The 19,145-nt window shown below is 37.3% G+C and overlaps 2 long non-coding RNA genes and 1 pseudogene across 2 annotated transcripts; 2 read left to right on the top strand and 1 right to left on the bottom strand.

Moving 5' to 3' along the window:
* The window catches only part of LOC135945404 (bumetanide-sensitive sodium-(potassium)-chloride cotransporter-like), an 84,124-nt pseudogene extending 66,848 nt beyond the window's left edge, over window positions 1-17,276 (bottom strand).
* LOC135947194 (uncharacterized) lies at window positions 589-1,599 on the top strand. Its single transcript, XR_010575602.1, has 3 exons — window positions 589-691; window positions 740-836; window positions 890-1,599. It is a non-coding gene; the product is annotated as an uncharacterized LOC135947194 (long non-coding RNA).
* Window positions 4,863-6,360, top strand: LOC135947031 (uncharacterized). Its single transcript, XR_010575577.1, has 3 exons — window positions 4,863-5,000; window positions 5,051-5,147; window positions 5,201-6,360. It is a non-coding gene; the product is annotated as an uncharacterized LOC135947031 (long non-coding RNA).
* Window positions 17,277-19,145: the final 1,869 nt, after the last annotated feature.

The following is a 19,145-nucleotide window of genomic DNA, read 5'->3' as shown; positions in this document are numbered from 1 at the left end:
GAAGCTCGATCGGGACTGGGAGCGCTCACTATTTACTCGGTATCTCAAAAATACCTGAAAATCTGGTTGTGAATGATGAAAGGTGATGGACTGCTGTAACTCATCTTGAATACGTCCCCTTTCCCGAACTTCCAACCTGGAATTTCTCTATCTATTGACAAGCACTCTAAGCAAATATATTTTAAGGTGTTATCCGTGTCACCTACATATACTTCAACGCCAAAAGTCCCGTCCAATTAACCTCCTAAATTTGAAGGTCAATTTCACCCGAAACTGTTCAACGGGCTTCCTGTCCAGAAAAATACCCGATATTGGCCCGATTCTCATATAACCTCTTATACTTCTGCTTGAGATCAAGAACTGTCTCGAGAAGTCCGGTAATCCCAATCTTCTGAAAGTTTCCCGGTTTTTCGTGCAGTCTCTCCTCACTCCAATAGATGGACTCAGGTGTTGCCAGTTTTAATTGAAGTGATATTTTTCCCCCAAGAATTCGAAGCATTTTGTAAACAATGAATTAAAATTACAATTTATGTCTTAATTAGACAGAAGTAACTGACAAATAGGACCTTTTTGAAACTCCCATTTAATAGCAGTCCTAAATATGATTTAAAAAGTTTAATATCAGTCCGTTGAAGCAAAGAAAGTGGAAAATCCTCAACCGTTAATTGGTCCAGATGCTAATGGACATCAAGTAAAAACTTAATTAAGAGACACGTTAATTTTTTAGTAACTGTTTTAGGATCAATTTACTCAGACCACTTGACAAAGTCTCCAACTGGGCATTGAGTGTGGCCAACAGCCATTTCCGGGATTTTTCTAAAAAAATCGCGCCAGTCGTAAGAAAAGTTATTTTAAATTTCAGATCTTTACATCCATTGTTTCGTTTCAGGTTTTCTCACGACTCTCAATGAATCTGCGATTTCAAATTCCGTCGCGAAAATTTCATTAGAAAATTTCGATTTTTATTCGGTTTACCGTCCCAATTCGAGCCTGTCCAAGATGAGCGTAAAATCACTTCACAAGCCATGCCATATTTATTGCTGGAATGACAGTGGAAGCGATTGAGTCTGTAAATAGGCAAAATTATCGTGCGGAACCGAATCATTTTGGAGAGCTAATAATTGAGGAGCAAAGGCATCGTCCCAGCGCATTTCATAAGCCTCATTTTGCTGTAAACGATAAAAGAATAATGAAACCACCGAGTGAGAAAAAAAGCGCAAAAGTTGTTCCACTTTTGATGGCTAGCGAGATTCAGGAGCATGGTACGGAGTTTAAAGAGTACCGTGACTGCTTCCACGATTCTATTAGTCAAGAGCGGTATCACAATTTTACCATTGATCATTCTTCTAATTGCTTCAACATCTGTTTGATGAAATATATAGCGCTTCTTGGTTTTATTTTTATTTACCTCTGAAAATCCATACTTATATTATCGCGGAATCATTGCGGACTCCTAAAAACAACAATCGTTAACTTACTGGCTAAGAGAGGCAGCACTGCTCAGAGGGCTCAAGCCATCACTCGGCATCAGGCAAAGTGCCTATTAAAACAAAAATTTGAATTGCGTTAGTGATATTAACACTATCTATATTTGCGATAATCAAGTTGACCTTTAACTTTCATTCAGTGTCTGGATTTAATCTTAAATATTTTTTACAAATTCCAGTTGATTATTTAATGTTATAGTTGTGTTGTTTTGTCTTCTTTAATTCGATATTACGATTGATTGGTGCAATACATTCCGAATTTGCGACTTTATCCGCCTTCAACCCCAGCACTTTACGCAAATATAGGTGTTACCCATGTCACCCACAAATTTCAACGCCAAAAGTCCCGCCCAATCGACCTCCAAAGATTGTAGGTCAATTTCACCTGAAACTTTTCACCGAGCTTCCAGAAAAATACCCGATCTTGGCTCGATACTCATATAACCTTTAATACTTCTGCTCGGGATTCGGAATTTTTTTCGAGTAGTCCGGGTAATTCGGAGATTCTGAATGCTTCCCGGGCTCTAGTTCGTGCAGTCTCTCCTTATCCCAATAGATGGACTCAGATAGGTGTTACGATGACGTGTAAAGTTTTTTCCCTCCAAGAATTTTAAGCGTTATTCAAGCGTTCATTGATCTACGACGAGCCGAGTTGAACAGATATCCGAAACATCAAAATCATGGACAAAGAAAAGCGAGCAAAGCGGAAGAAGTTGACTGCGAGGATGTCTACAGGTGGCTACTACAGGCCACCTAGGAGAACTGCACCAGCAGTTCGGACCGAAATTCGTCGGCCTCCAGCCGAAGAAGAAGAGGAAATTCGCGTTGTTTTGGAGACGTCCACGATAACGATTGAAGAGTTTGAGTCATCTGGCTCACAGCAGAGCAGCGAATAACCACTGCTTCTTCTTCAAAACCATCCCACTCAAGCCGCCAAAAACCGGCCCTTTTCAGGGCCACCAAATAATTTTACTAAAAGCGCTTAAAGCAATGAAAAAATAATAACGCCGCATGAATGAAGCAGTTGCCGCACACGGCAAGATGGCGGCAGAGGCTGCCAAAGGAAGACCTCCGAAGAGCTGCGGCCTGCGGTGGCCCCCGCAGCACCCGTGGCCTTGCCCTCGTATGACAGGGTTTTGGTGAGCCGGGCCACCTGCCACCTCACTGGTTGAGGTTGAGGCTGACCCTGTCTCACAACCGCCACCACCGAGTCGGAACCAAAGGAGAACGGACACGTGGTCCAGCCGCGATAAACAATGTAATAAAATTTCAATTTATGTCTTAATTAGACAGAAGTAACTGACCAATACGACATATTTGAAACCCCCATTAAATAGCGGTCATAAATATGATTTAAAATGTTTAATATCACTCCGTTGAAGCAAAGGTGAAGGAAAGACCCTCAACAGTTACTTCTTGGTCCTGATGCTGTTGGACTTGTTTGACTGAGACTATTTAAAAATAGATTGTGCGTGCACCCCAAAAATGAGAATGAAACTGCTCCATCCCTATAATTTTAAAATATCTGTTGCGACGGTAAAAATTTCTAAAGTTTGCAATATAATCACCTCACATTATATTTGAATAATAAGCTAATATTCTTTTTATTATATTGTTCAATTCAAAATTTGCAATAAAAAATGGCCAATAATAATTGGCTATCCACGTTATAGACAGAATTGGTTCTGAAAAATTTAACTATGGTGAAAACTTGAATGTCGCGCAAAAGGGATTAGAAATACAGATTGCGTCGCATTTATACTATGTGAAAATAATTGATCTACAATTTAAAAATAAAGTTATTATTAAACTGCTAAAACTTAAGCACTTGATCAGGATCAATAATTTTTGTAATTTTATTCAGCTGTAAATAACGAATATTTTGTCGTCAGTTTTTGTCCAAAATCATTTTAAAATACCGGGGCTTGCCTATTTGGATCAATTTCTCGAGTAATCCGGGCAAACTGGAGAATCTGAACTATTATTATATTGTTCAATTCAAAATTTGCATTATAAAAGGGCCAATAATAAATGACTATCCACGTTATAGTCAGAATTGGTTGCAGCTGTTCTGAAAAAAATAAAACAGTGAAAACTTGAATGTTGCAAAAGTGATTAGAAATACATAATGCGTGGCATTTATTTCATATGCGAAAATAATTGATCTACAATCAAATAAAATATTAAAGTATTAAAACTCAAAGCAATTGATCAGGATCAATAATGTTTGGAATTATATTCAGCTGTAAATGAGGATGGCGTCGAGGTCAGTTTTTATCCAAAATCATCTTATAATACTGGGGCCTGCCTATTTGGATCATTGACTCTGGTATGATATCCTTTTCTGTTTTAGCTGCGAAATGCTCTGTTGGTGGACATATAGCTTCTAATCTTTTAATCTCCATCCAGTGCATAGTGTGTCAAGTCCACGGGGATACATTTTTTGTCCGGAGCTTACCTTTTCCTGAAAATGATTTCCCAGATTCGGCCCAGTCCCGGGAATATCTTCTAATGTATTTGTAAAACCCGAAACGTGAAAACTTCTTCTCTTGAAATCCCGGCTTGCTCGTCATTCCAGCATGCGAAATATGTCTCAAAATATTTAGTATCGAGATAAACGTGCATAGTTTTAATTTTAAATATAATCATCATTTCTTCTTTCACTCTTGTGTGTTAAAAAATTTAATATCGAAGCAGTTTCAGACGGATTTAGACATTTTGGAGGTCGATTGGACATTGGACGGGATTTTTGGCGTTGAAATTTTTACGTGACACTTAAGTATTTGTTTAATCTAATTGTTAATTTAGATTAGTGAAATTCCCGGTTTGAAGCTCGATCGGGACTGGGAGCGCTCACTATTTACTCGGTATCTCAAAAATACCTGAAAATCTGGTTGTGAATGATGAAAGGACTGCTGTAACTCATCTTGAATACGTCCCCTTTCCCGAACTTCCAACCTGGAATTTCTCTATCTATTGACAAGCACTCTAAGCAAATATATTTTGAGGTGTTATCCGTGTCACCTACATATACTTCAACGCCAAAAGTCCCGTCCAATTAACCTCCTAAATTTGAAGGTCAATTTCACCCGAAACTGTTCAACGGGCTTCCTGTCCAGAAAAATACCCGATAATGGCCCGATTCTCATATAACCTCTTATACTTCTGCTTGAGATCAGGAATTGTCTCGAGAAGTCCGGTAATCCGGATCTTCTGAAAGTTTCCCGGTTTTTCGTGCAGTCTCTCCTCACTCCAATAGATGGACTCAGGTGTTGCCAGTTTTAATTGAAGTGATATTTTTCCCCCAAGAATTCGAAACATTTTATAAACAATGAATTAAAATTACAATTTATGTCTTAATTAGACAGAAGTAACTGACAAATAGGACCTTTTTGAAACTCCCACTTAATAGCAGTCCTAAATATGATTTAAAAAGTTTAATATCAGTCCATTGAAGCAAAGAAAGTGGAAAATCCTCAACCGTTAATTGGTCCAGATGCTAATGGACATCAAGTAAAAAAACTTAATTAAGAGACACGTTAATTTTTTAGTTACTGTTTTAGGATCAATTTACTCAGACCACTTGACAAAGTCTCCAACCGGGCATTGAGTGTGGCCAACAGCCATTTCCGGGATTTTTCTAAAAGAATCGCACGAGTCGTAAGAAAAGTTATTTTAAATTTCATATCTTTACATCGATTGTTTCGTTTCAGGTTTTCTCACGACTCTCAATGAATCAGCCATTTCAAATTCCGTCGCGAAAATTTCATTAGAAAATTTCGATTTTTATTCCGTTTAACGTCCCAATTCGAGCCTGTCCAAGATGAGCGTAAAATAAATTCACAAGCCATGCCATATTTATTGCTGGAATGACAGTGGAAGCGATTGAGTCTGTAAATAGGCAAAATTATCGTGCGGAACCGAATCATTTTGGACACCTAATAGTTTAGGAGCAAATACATCGTCCCAGCGCATTTCATAAGCCTCATTTTGCTGTAAACGATAAAAGAATAATGAAACCACCGAGTGAGGCAAAAACACAAAATTTGTTCCACTTTTGATGGCTAGCGAGATTCAGGAGCATGGTACGGAGTTTAAAGAGTACCGTGACTGCTTCCACGATTCTATTAGTCAAGAGCGGTATCACAATTTTACCATTGATCATTCTTCTAATTGCTTCAACATCTGTTTGATGAAATATATAGCGCTTCTTGGTTTTATTTTTATTGACCTCTGAAAATCCATACATATATCATCGCGGAATCACTGCGGACTCCTAAAAAAAACAATCGTTAACTTACTGGCTAAGACAGGCAGCACTGCCCAGAGGGCTCAAGCCATCACTCGGCATCAGGCAAAGTGCCTATTAAAACAAAAATTTGAATTGCGTTAGTGATATTAACACTATCTATATTTGCGATAATCAAGTTGACCTTTTACTTTCATTCAGTGTCTGGATTTAATCTTAAATATTTTTTACAAATGCCACTTGATTATTTAATGTTATAGTTGTGTTGTTTTGTCTTCTTTAATTCGATATTACGATTGATTGGTGCAATACATTCCGAATTTGCGACTTTATCCGCCTTCAACTCCACCACATTACGCAAACATAGGTGTTACCCACGTCACCCACAAATTTCAACGCCAAAAGTCCCGCCCAATCGACCTCCAAAGATTGTAGGTCAATTTCACCTGAAACTTTTCACCGAGCTTCCAGAAAAATACCCGATCTTGGCTCGATACTCATATAACCTTTAATACTTCTGCTCGGGATTCGGAATTTTTTTCGAGTAGTCCGGGTAATTCGGAGATTCTGAATGCTTCCCGGGCTCTAGTTCGTGCAGTCTCTCCTTATCCCAATAGATGGACTCAGATAGGTGTTACGATGACGTGTAAAGTTTTTTCCCTCCAAGAATTTTAAGCGTTATTCAAGCGTTCATTGATCTACGACGAGCCGAGTTGAACAGATATCCGAAACATCAAAATCATGGACAAAGAAAAGCGAGCAAAGCGGAAGAAGTTGACTGCGAGGATGTCTACAGGTGGCTACTACAGGCCACCTAGGAGAACTGCACCAGCAGTTCGGACCGAAATTCGTCGGCCTCCAGCCGAAGAAGAAGAGGAAATTCGCGTTGTTTTGGAGACGTCCACGATAACGATTGAAGAGTTTGAGTCATCTGGCTCACAGCAGAGCAGCGAATAACCACTGCTTCTTCTTCAAAACCATCCCACTCAAGCCGCCAAAAACCGGCCCTTTTCAGGGCCACCAAATAATTTTACTAAAAGCGCTTAAAGCAATGAAAAAATAATAACGCCGCATGAATGAAGCAGTTGCCGCACACGGCAAGATGGCGGCAGAGGCTGCCAAAGGAAGACCTCCGAAGAGCTGCGGCCTGCGGTGGCCCCCGCAGCACCCGTGGCCTTGCCCTCGTATGACAGGGTTTTGGTGAGCCGGGCCACCTGCCACCTCACTGGTTGAGGTTGAGGCTGACCCTGTCTCACAACCGCCACCACCGAGTCGGAACCAAAGGAGAACGGACACGTGGTCCAGCCGCGATAAACAATGTAATAAAATTTCAATTTATGTCTTAATTAGACAGAAGTAACTGACCAATACGACATATTTGAAACCCCCATTAAATAGCGGTCATAAATATGATTTAAAATGTTTAATATCACTCCGTTGAAGCAAAGGTGAAGGAAAGACCCTCAACAGTTACTTCTTGGTCCTGATGCTGTTGGTAAAAACACTTAATTTAAGAGTTAATTTTTTGTTACTGTTTTAGGATCAATTCACTAACCTGCAGAAACCAACAAAAAAATCAGCCCTGACGTGTGTAGAGCTCAGATTTGAATTTTCCGTTAGTTTCCATCATCCCGCTACAGATTGTCTCTGTCCCGAAATACCTGAAATACCAAATTCGTCCCGTCCCTCAAGGAATTTCTTAGGGACGGGACGGAATCCCACAATCCCTGGTCTCTGTTAATTTGACTGAGACTATTTTAAAATATATTGTGCGTGCACCCAAAAAATGAGAATGAAACTGCTCCATCACTATAATTTTAAAATATCTGTTGCGACGGTAAAAATTTCTAAAGTTTGCAATATAATCACCTCACATTATATTTGAATAATAAGCTAATATTCTTTTTATTATATTGTTCAATTCAAAATTTGCAATAAAAAAGGGCCAATAATAATTGGCTATCCACGTTATAGACAGAATTGGTTCTGAAAAATTTAACTATGGTGAAAACTTGAATGTCGCGCAAAAGGGATTAGAAATACAGATTGCGTGGCAATTATACTATGTGAAAATAATTGATCTACAATTTAAAAATATAGTTATTATTAAACTGCTAAAACTTAAGCAATTGATCAGGATCAATAATTTTTGTAATTTTATTCAGCTGTAAATAACGAATATTTTGTCGTCAGTTTTTGTCCAAAATCATTTTAAAATACCGGGGCTTGCCTATTTATGGATCAATTTCTCGAGTAATCCAGGCAAACTGGAGAATCTGAACTATTATTATATTGTTCAATTCAAAATTTGCATTATAAAAGGGCCAATAATAAATGACTATCCACGTTATAGTCAGAATTGGTTGCAGCTGTTCTGAAAAAAATAAAACAGTGAAAACTTGAATGTTGCAAAAGTGATTAGAAATACGTAATTTGTGGCATTTATTTCATATGCGAAAATAATTGATCTACAATCAAATAAAATATTAAAGTATTAAAACTCAAAGCAATTGATCAGGATCAATAATGTTTGGAATTATATTCAGCTGTAAATGAGGATGGCGTCGAGGTCAGTTTTTATCCAAAATCATCGTATAATACTGGGGCCTGCCTATTTGGATCATTGACTCTGGTATGATATCCTATTCTGTTTTAGCTGCGAAATGCTCTGTTGGTGGTCATATAGCTTCTAATCTTTTAATCTCCCTCCAGTGCATAGAGTGTCAAGTCCACGTGGATACATTTTTTGTCCGGAGCTTACCTGAAAATGATTTCCCGGATTCGGCTAAGTCCTGGCAATATGTTCTAATTTTCTGGGAAAACCTGAAACGTGAAAACTGCTTCCCGGCAAATCCTGGCTTGCTTGTCATTCGTCATTCCATATGAAATATGCCTCAAAATTATTATAGTTTGGAGTTAAACGTGTCAAGTTTTAATTTTAAATTTTAAATAAAATCATCATTTCGTATTTCAGATCCATTTCACTCCGGTGTGCGATATCAAATTTTAATATCGAAGCAGTTTCAGACGGATTAAGACATTTTGCAGTTCGATTGGACATTGGACGGGATTTTTGGCGTTGAAATTTTTACGTGACACTTTAAGTATTTTGTTTAATCTGCATCTGCAGAAGTAACAGCTTTTCTTCGAAAAATGTCTCTTGCAGAAGATAAAAAATGCCATCTTCAAGTTAGGATGAAATTGTATTGTATTTATTTTACTTAAAACCTAATTAAATTTGTAAAGGCCTTCATTTACACTAAAGGGATGTTTTCTATTTCAAAATAAGCAATTTACATCAGGCGGAATAAGACAACTAACAAAAATTCAAAATCGAGAGTTAATTATTTAGTTTTTTCTTTGGTAAGCAATATTCAAGATTACTTAACGAGACCAATCATTGGGGTGGGTAATTTGTGACATTCTGGAAAGAATAGTGTTTTTACTCTCTTAAAAGTGTTTATCTTCTTCATTTTTAAATGGTAATGTTGGGGTGACATTAATTCGCTCATTCGTATTCTTAAATGCGTGTTAAATTATTTTCCCGAAATCTGCCGTGCGAAACGCCGAGAAAATCGCATTTATGCAATTCACGTTTCCAATTCATAACAATTAAAAAATTCTAGAAAATGCAAGTTATTTCTAATTTTTGTTAAAATTGTATTTTTCAAAATTATAAAATGCTAAAATATGTTTTTAAAAATAACTACAAATGGGCCATTAAAAAGAAATTCAAGCAAAGAAAGAAAATTTGATAAAAATTTCTATATGCCTCGGAATAAAGTAAAAAAGGTTTTTAAATTTTAACAATTTGAATCATCAAATTAATTTATCCCTTAATAAGCAAATGAATATAGGTCGCACCTTTTCTTTTAGGAGAATTTTTAAAATCACAACAGCTCTTCAATAGCAGGCCTCAAGGCACACGTGGAAAAGTGAGAAAATTTCGGAATGATTTTTTTCTTCCAATTTTTTAGTTTTGGGGGCATGTTTTTTTAGTTTTTTTTTTAAGTACATTCACTAATAAATCTTTGGTCCTAGGCGTGTAATTTATAAATAAATGCTCTGCGCGACCTCCTCTGACCAACTGAGGGTTTAAGGTAACTTCATAACCACCCCTTTCAAACCTCTGGATTTTACTTTTGAAGCTAAAAAGCTGCTTCGCCGTTGGAGAATTTTTTTTAAATCAAGTAACTATAAAAATAGTATAAAATGTTAAAATTACCCTGAATGAATTCCGCCAACCGGTGGGTTTGACAAAGGAAGCGTGGAAGGTGCAGAAATTGATTAACGCGTACGACGCAAGATAGAAATTAGAGATCAAAGGTGCAATGGCGTTCAAGTCGGATAAAACGACAATTATTTCGATACACTTTCGTTTTAATATTTGTTTACCAATTATAATAAAGGTCAAAGCGACTAAAAAGGTGAGCACGTATCCTATGATCGGCTCGTCCTTCTTCCAGTATCCTTTGGAAAGAAGGACGGCATTCAGCACTCCTTGGATCCAGCCTAACTTATTCTCGTGACCGCTTTCACTTTTAATACTTGGATCGGTCGCCTCCTAATTTTAAGTTCAAATTATAAATATTTTATTGGAGTGCGAGACGTTCAGTAAAAAAAATCTGCTTAAACGAATAGGGATGTCACGAAATTATAAATTTTAAACAATTTACTTTCAGGTTTTTCAGGTGAAATTTTGAGAGTGAAAAACAAATCCTCGAAGTTAACCATAGTTAAAAATTGATTAATTGTAGAACGAGCAATAGTCCAAAAATTAATTTGCTGAATTTTAAAAAAGTTTCCCTTCATGATTTAAATTCTTAAAAATAAAAGAAAGAGATCAAGATAAAAGTAATTTTGAACATAAATCGTGAGATATGCTTAATGAAAACGACGAATTTAAATTTATTTTAATTCCAAAGCCGCAGAAAAAATAATAGAGGTCTAATCTGTTTTTAATATTCATCAGCGATGATGAACCTCAATCTCAGTAACCCCTTCGTACAGCTCTCCAAGCGTCGGCCTCTTTTTGTCTGTAAAGATTGATTGCGGTAAAACTAGAGCCTGGGCAGGGCCTCCGGAGTCAGCCACAGACCTGAATGGGCTGACGGCCGCAAATTAGACATTTCTCCGTCAAGAAAAAATGACAATATCCGTTGCCTTCCAGGCGAGAGCACTCTGCACAAATTGAAGATCAAATAAAGACTGACGACCAAGATGAAACAATTACTAAAAAAGATACAACTGCTTCCACGCGTTCCCGCTTTCCAACTTTTTTCTATCCCAGCGTTAATTGACTTTTGATTCAAATAAGTGGGCAATGTTTACGTTACATTATATAATATAGTACCACGATGATAAAAAACACAATAAAAAAAGAACTGTTGGTTTATCTATTTTATTGGTTTTTCATTTAGTGTAAAGATCCGATTATAAAACCAGTTATGAGCAATTAACTTGTTATCGGTTTAATAAAAGTAATGTGGTCATTCAATTTATTATTCTGAAAACGAGGTCGCTCACTCATTCTGCACAAATTGAAGATCAAATACTCATTAAATTTGCTTTGCGGCTATTTTATTTGTTCACTTTTAATAACATGTAAAAGGGAACAAAAAACAAAGGCTATATTATCGCTATTATTCAAGTGAAAAGGGGATGAATGATTAAAGTAATATGGGACACCATTCAAGAGACGTCCTGATTTTCTTTTAGCGTGTATTGTCACATTGTGTTGCATGTCGTGCCTCTCGAAAAAGGAGACGCCGATCAGGATTATCTTTTTCGCACAAGAAACTGGGAACAGTATAGTCAAAAGGGAAAAAGCAATATATATTAATCTATTCTTGGTAAAAATCATCCATGTGTAGAAATATCTTTTAAATCGTAAATATTTGTCATAATTTCTTGTTGAGCGCAGCAGTAGGTCTACTTGAGTTGTTTGTACAGCGGTTTCACATATGCTTTTTATCCATTTACAATACATATAGGACAGATTTAAAAATTGAGTCACATGAACAAATGGCAATAAAGTGTCAAGCAGGAACTGCATAACCGACACGTGCCAAACATGGTGCAGTGCAGCGAGCAGAAAAAGGGTTACGCGACACAATGGAGAAGTTGTTATTTATTTTAAAATACGAACCAAAGCCACCCACTGCACTTGACCACCTGCAAAACATAATTCATAATATGACAACTGACGACAAGAAAATTAATGCGGTTAGGGTGAATAAAGATGTTATACAGTTTGTTAATCTTTTGTTAAATTTCGAGACCGTCTTAATAGATAGTCCTTCACCGGAAAACGCTAAATAACACTGTAAAAATCACTAACATAGCATGGCTCTATTTAAGACGTTTTTTCTAAAATTGAAGCACTATACACTCTCAGACAAGCAACTGCAATAAAGCGATGTTCATATAAAATTTTCAGTAAAAATGTTTTTTAATATCGTACGTGTGCTCCACTTAATTTAATCTCTGTAGTAAAATGAAAAAAACTAAACTGATTTATTATGACATCTCTCTCTTTAAAGATGCATATAATAGTAGTCAGCTCGAGGGGGGTTCGGGAGAGGGGGGGGGAGATTTGCAAATGATTTTGACTTGCTGGTTTTAGCCAGGGTCATTAAAAAAGGTGAAAAACAGGCAACTTTCGAAGGACATACATTGGCTTTTTTAAAATTGGTTTTGATATTAGATTTTTTTACTACTGAATCAATTTTGTGAAGTCCACCATCGCTGCGGCAATGATTACAACCAGAAAATTTTGTGCCTGAATAAAATTGGAACAATCTATTGTTTCAAAATGTGTTTATTTGCCATATGCCTTCAAAGTTTCTTGATAAAAATCAATTTACGTCTTGTAGAAGTGTTGAACACTGAGACGCCAGCATCAGTGCTTAGCTGGTTGCATAGCACGAGGCAAATCAGTTTAAAACATATAATATCAGATTTACCTTGACTTCCCAGTCCATGCCGAGGATGCAGATGCAAATCATGACGAGCAAGGCGATGGTGCCGCAGATTTGTGCGTCGTGCAAGCCGCCGTCGACGAGTTTGATGTCGAACTCGTCCAACACAGTGATCAGCGTGTCACAGAAGCCGACCGTGTTCATCGCAGCCGACACCGTGTTTGCAAACGCGAACACAACCCCGATCGAAGAGCCGAATTCTGCCCCGAGAGTGCGTGAGATTACGTAATAAATTCCTCCTTCGAAATATAAATGTTTGCAGGTGGACAATTAATTGGATTATATTTCCTAACCTTCTTTCACCTCTCCGTTGGTGCACAGAGCGGAGAGAGACAGAGTTGTAATCACGCAAATAATGGCCGAAATTACGACGGTGACCAAACACAAAGCTAAAATTTTACAAGAAGCAAAATTCATAATTAATGTGACGACACTTGAGGTTGGTTATGCCATTATAATAAAAACTGACTTCACCTTCGTTGCTTTCAAATTTTACTCCTTTTATTATTATATTTATTATATTTGTTTAATTTCATCTAAGTCAATATACATGTAAAATGCAATGTCAGGTTATATACAGATGAAAAAGGGCTACAAAGCTAGCGAAAAATCGATAAAACAGACCGTAGTCGTCGCGATGCGCCCGTTCGAATTTTAACTTAGCACTATTTTGGACGATCACAAAACACTTTAAAAATTGAAAATCACTCCACAATTGCTGCTTCAGAAGAGCGGGGAATTGCGCGGCGGTGCTGTTTTTGAGCACAGGTGGCAAGTCGTTCCAGGGTTTTACGACCCTGAAAGAAAATGCACGTTGGCCGAAAACACTGCGAGTCGGGGGTGGCTGTAAGCGCGGGTGCAAGGCGTTATCACCTCTGAGAACGCGACCCTGAATGATTCTCGCGCGCGCATTGAAGTCTGTTTCACCACACTCACACATTTTAATATTTTATTTCCTACAAGTTTCGCCTTCACAGTAATTTCAAAAAAGGAATTGTATTATCCATGAAATAGGGTTCTATTGTGAAGCCGAAACGTATAGGAGAGACAGATTAAAAAGAATACTCTACAAATACAACATTGAAATTTTTAAAAACCAGCCAGTTATAACTTGTGGTCTGATAGAAATAAAAAAACACTCGCCTATTCCGGTCTCTGCCACGACCCAAGAGAGTCGGAGAAACAGCATGACGCCTCATATGTTCAGGAGGATGGCATTCAGCACTCCTTGTACCTAGCCTAACTAAAAGGAATACTCTACAAATACAATATTGAGAGCCAGTTATAACTTATGGTCTGAAAGAAATAAAAAACACTCGCCTATTCCGGCCTGTGCCACGACCCAAGAGAGTCGGAGAAACAGCATAACACCTCATATGTTCAGGAGGACGGCATTCAGCACTCCTTGGATCCATCCTAACTTTATCTCGCGACCGCTTTCACTTTTAATACTTGGATCGGTCGCCTCCTAATTTTAAGTTCGAATTATAAATATTTTATTGGAGTGCGAGACGTTTAGTAAAAAATTATGCTTAAACGACTGGGGACGTTACGAAATTATTAATTTTAAACAATTTTTTTAGGTTACCCAGGTGAAATTTTAGAGTGAAAAACAAATCCTTGATGTTGGCAATAGTTAAAAATTGATTAATTGTAGAACGAGCAATAGTCCAAAAATTACTTTGCTAAATTTTAAAAAAGGTTCCTTTGATGTTTTCTATTATTATGATTTAAATCCTTAAAAATAAAAGAAAGAGATCAATGGAGAAGTTGTTATGTATTTTAAAATACGAACAAAAGACACCCACTGCACTTTTCCACCTGCAAAACATAATTCATATTATGACAACTGACGACAAGAAAATTAATGCGGTTTGGGTGAACGAAGATGTTATATATTTTGTTAAATTTCGGGGCCGTCTTATATAGATGGTTCTTCTCCGGAAAACGCTAAATAACACTGTAAAAATCACTAACATAGCATGACTTCCTTTAAGATGTTTTTTCTAAATTTGAAGCACTTTACACTCGCTGACCAGCAACCGCGATAAAGCGTTGTTCATATAAAATATTCAGTAAAAATATTTATTCCGGCTATTTCCGGCCACCAAAGCAGCCTCCAGCTCCAAATACTCGCCCTCCAGACGAAGAAGAAGGGATTTGCGGTTTCGCGGAAACGATCACGATAACGAAGGAACAGTTTGAGTCATCTGGCTCACAGCAGGGCAGCAAATTAATAATCCCTGCTTCTTCAAAACCCTCCCACGCAAGCCGCCAAAAACCGGACCTTTTCAGGGTTCCAAATATTTTCACTAAAAGCGCTTAAAGCAATAAAAAAAAATTAACGCCGCATGAATGAAGCAGGGTCTGCAAGAAAGAATAAAAAGGTTATTTTTCTCAAAAGAGCTGCAATGAATTTCTGACCATGACGTGGATAGCCATTTATAACTGGCCCTTGGATATTATTGTAAGTTTTGGGTTTTTTGAATAAAATACTTTCACGTGAGAAGGGAATGAATGATTAAAGTAATATGGGACACCCTTCAAGAGCCGTTCTGATTTTCTATTAGCGTGTATTATTACATTGTGATGCATGTCGTGCCTCTCGAAAAAGGAGACGTCAATCAGGATTATCTTTTTCACACAAATAAACTGAGAACAGTATAGTCAAAAGGGAAAAAGCAATATATATTTATCTATTCTTGGTAAAAATCATCCATGTGTAGAAATATCTTTTAAATCGTAAAAATTTGTCATAATTTCTTGTTGAGCGCAGTAGGTGTCCACCTCAGTTGTTTTTACAGCGGTTTCACATATGTTTTTTATCCGTGTACAATACATTTAGGAGAGATTTTAAAATGTTGGTGTTTCATTAAATAAATATCAATAAAAAAATCTCCTAACACCTTGTAGAAGTGTTGAACACTGAGACGACGAGCATCAGTGCTTAGCCGGTTGCATAGCACGAGGCAAATCAGTTTAAAACAAATAATATCAGATTTACCTTGACTTCCCAGTCCATGCCGAGGATGCAGATGCAAATCATGACGAGCAAGGAGATGGTGGCGCAGATTTGTGCGTCGTGCAAGCCGCCGTCGATGAGTTTGATGTCGAACTCGTGCAACACAGTGATCAGCGCGTCACAGAAGCCGACCGTGTTCATCGCAGCCGCCACCGTGTTTGCAAACGCGAACACAACCCCGATCGAAGCACCGAATTCTGCCCCGAGAGTGCGTAAGATTACGTAATAAATTCCTCCTTCGAAATATAAATGTTTGCAGGTGGACAATTAATTGGATTCAATTTTCTAACCTCCTTTCACCTCTCCGTTGGTGCACAGAGCGGAGATAGACAGAGTTGTAATCACGCAAATAATGGCCGAAAATACGACGGTGACCAAACACAAAGCTAAAATTTTACAAAAAGCAAAATTCATAATTAATGTGGCGACACTTGAGGTTGGTTTATACCATTATAATAAAAACTGACTTCACCTTCGTTGCTTTAAAACTACCCCCTTTTAATATTAATTCCTACAAGTTTCGCCTTCACAATAAATAGTAATTTCACAAAAGGATTTGTATTATCCATGAAATAGGGTTCTATTATGCGAAGCCGAAACTTATATAGGAGAGAAAGATTAAAAGGAATACTCTACAAATACAATATTGAGAGCCAGTTATAACTTATGGTCTGAAAGAAATAAAAAACACTCGCCTATTCCGGCCTGTGCCACGACCCAAGAGAGTCGGAGAAACAGCATAACACCTCATATGTTCAGGAGGACGGCATTCAGCACTCCTTGGATCCATCCTAACTTTATCTCGCGACCGCTTTCACTTTTAATACTTGGATCGGTCGCCTCCTAATTTTAAGTTCGAATTATAAATATTTTATTGGAGTGCGAGACGTTTAGTAAAAAATTATGCTTAAACGACTGGGGACGTTACGAAATTATTAATTTTAAACAATTTTTTTAGGTTACCCAGGTGAAATTTTAGAGTGAAAAACAAATCCTTGATGTTGGCAATAGTTAAAAATTGATTAATTGTAGAACGAGCAATAGTCCAAAAATTACTTTGCTAAATTTAAAAAAAGGTTCCTTTGATGTTTTCTATTATTATGATTTAAATCCTTAAAAATAAAAGAAAGAGATCAAGATAAAAGTAATTTTGAACATAAATCGTGAGATATGCTTCATGAAAAAGACGAATTTCAATTTATTTTAATTCCAAAGCTGCAGAAAATAATAATAGAAGTCAAATCTGGTTTTAATATTCATCAGAAATGAAGAACCTCAATCTCAGTAACCCCTTCGTACAGCTCTCCAAGCGTCGGCTTCTTTTTACTCTGTAAAGATTGACTGCGGTAAAGCTCGAGCCTGGGCAGGGCCTCCGGAGTCAGCCACAGACCTGAATGGGCTGACGGCCGCAAATTAGACATTTCTCCGTCAAGAAAAAATGACAATATCCGTTGCCTTCCAGGCGAGAGCACTCTGCACAAATTGAAGATCAAATAAGGACTGACGACCAAGACCGGAAAACGCGATGAAACAATTACTAAAAATAGATACAACTGTTTCCCCGTTCCCGCTTTCCAATAGACTTCTCCAATCAAAGTTTATTGACTCTTGATTCGAATAAATAAGTGGGCAATGTTTACGTTACATATATATAGTACCAAGGTGATTAAAACACAATAAAAAAGAACTGTTGGTTTATCTATTTTATTGGTCTTTCAGTTGGCATAAGGATCCGATTGTATAATCATTTATTATCATTTAATAAAAAAATACTCTACTTCAGGGTCAGTCAATTTATTATTCTGAAAGCGAGGAAACACTCGTTGTGGGCGTCTCAATGGGCATTATTTTCTGGGAGGTCATTTTAGTTGTTAACTTTTAATTACACCTAAAAGGAACAAAATATTCACGTGGGAAGGAAATGATTGATTAAGCATCATTAGCATTTTTCCTTCGTTATAATTTGAATGATTTTTTAGTATTTTTTAACGTTTTCCGGAGAAAGACCATCTATGTAAGATGTCCCCAAATGTAACAAGAAAGAAACCAACTAACATCTTCATTCACCCTAAACTTTAACGGGGTGACAATTGCAATAATTTTCTTCGTCGTCAATTCTCATAATATGAATTATTAGTTACAGTTAGTCAAGGGTGACTCTTTGTTCGTATTTGAAGGGGGGCCTAGAATATGTGAATCCCCGCGCTGTAAAAACAACTCAAGTAGACCTACAGCTGCGCTCAACAAGATATTATGACAAATTTTTAAGCTTTAAAAGATCCTTCTCTGCATGGATGATTTTCACCATTAATTTATATTGCTTTTCCTCTTTTGACTCCTGCACCAGTCTCTTGTGTGAAAAAAGATAATCCTGATTGACGTCTCCAATATTGAGAGGCACAATGGGAGATGGAATACAATGTACCTATTCGCTAAAAGAAAATCAGAACGGTTCTTGACGCGTGTCCCATGTAAAGATAAAGGAAAAGAAGAAAATGATGCCGTGCGCGTCACGAGCCAAGAGTAGAGTTCGGCCGGCACACAGAGGTGGAGTCCATTTTTGTCCCGAAAGAAGAAGAATGCCACTTCAATCAACAACATATTTAACCAAATGTCCAAAGACCGTTCACCGTTCGCTTCCAGCATTAAGCCAACGCAAACCTTTGCTCAAATTCTCCTTCTTTGTTTTTTCTAAAGACACGCAAAAAAAACAATTTAATCTGTCGTGACACTGACTATTTTAAAATTGCCAATTTATGCCCAAAAATGCCCGTCTGGTCAAAATCCAGAACATTGATATTATTACCTTAATCAATTTTTCCAAATAACAGAGATACAGTTGGTTCAAGGGGGTTAAAGGGGGACATAAGTTACATATGTTTATGTTGGCACGTAGAGCACTGTGCGGTGTCAATTTTCATTACCATGGTAACCGCATTTTTTAAATCAAAAACCGCAACCGCACCACAACCGCATCGGTCTTAACCAATACCGCAAAATTACCGCAAAACCGCAATTTATTTAATGTATAAGATCAAAATAGTTTTGTTTTAGCAAGGCTTTAAATTTCATTATTTCAGCGTGCAACTCCAAATCTCGGGTTCTAACCATCATAATTGCAAAAACTTTTCACCATTAGACTCGTCTTGACTTCCCCTGAGCAGCTGAAGGGTTTAGGGGTTCTTACCCTCCACCCCTATACTTTAAACCCCTTGAAAATGAATTTTCTTATAGCGTGTATTGTCACATTGTGTTGCATGTCGTACCTCTCGAAAAAGGAGTCGTCAATCAGGATTATGTTTTTAACACAAAGAAACTGTGAACAGTATAGTCAAAAGGTAAAAAGCAATTTATGATATTAATCTATTCTTGGTAAAAATCATCCATGCGTAGAAATATCTTTTAAA

Source organism: Cloeon dipterum, chromosome X (assembly GCF_949628265.1).
Source record: "Cloeon dipterum chromosome X, ieCloDipt1.1, whole genome shotgun sequence".
Classification (NCBI taxonomy): Eukaryota; Metazoa; Arthropoda; class Insecta; order Ephemeroptera; family Baetidae; genus Cloeon; species Cloeon dipterum.
Note: the sequence above shows the minus strand (reverse complement) of the source record. Positions and strands in the feature narration are given on the sequence as shown.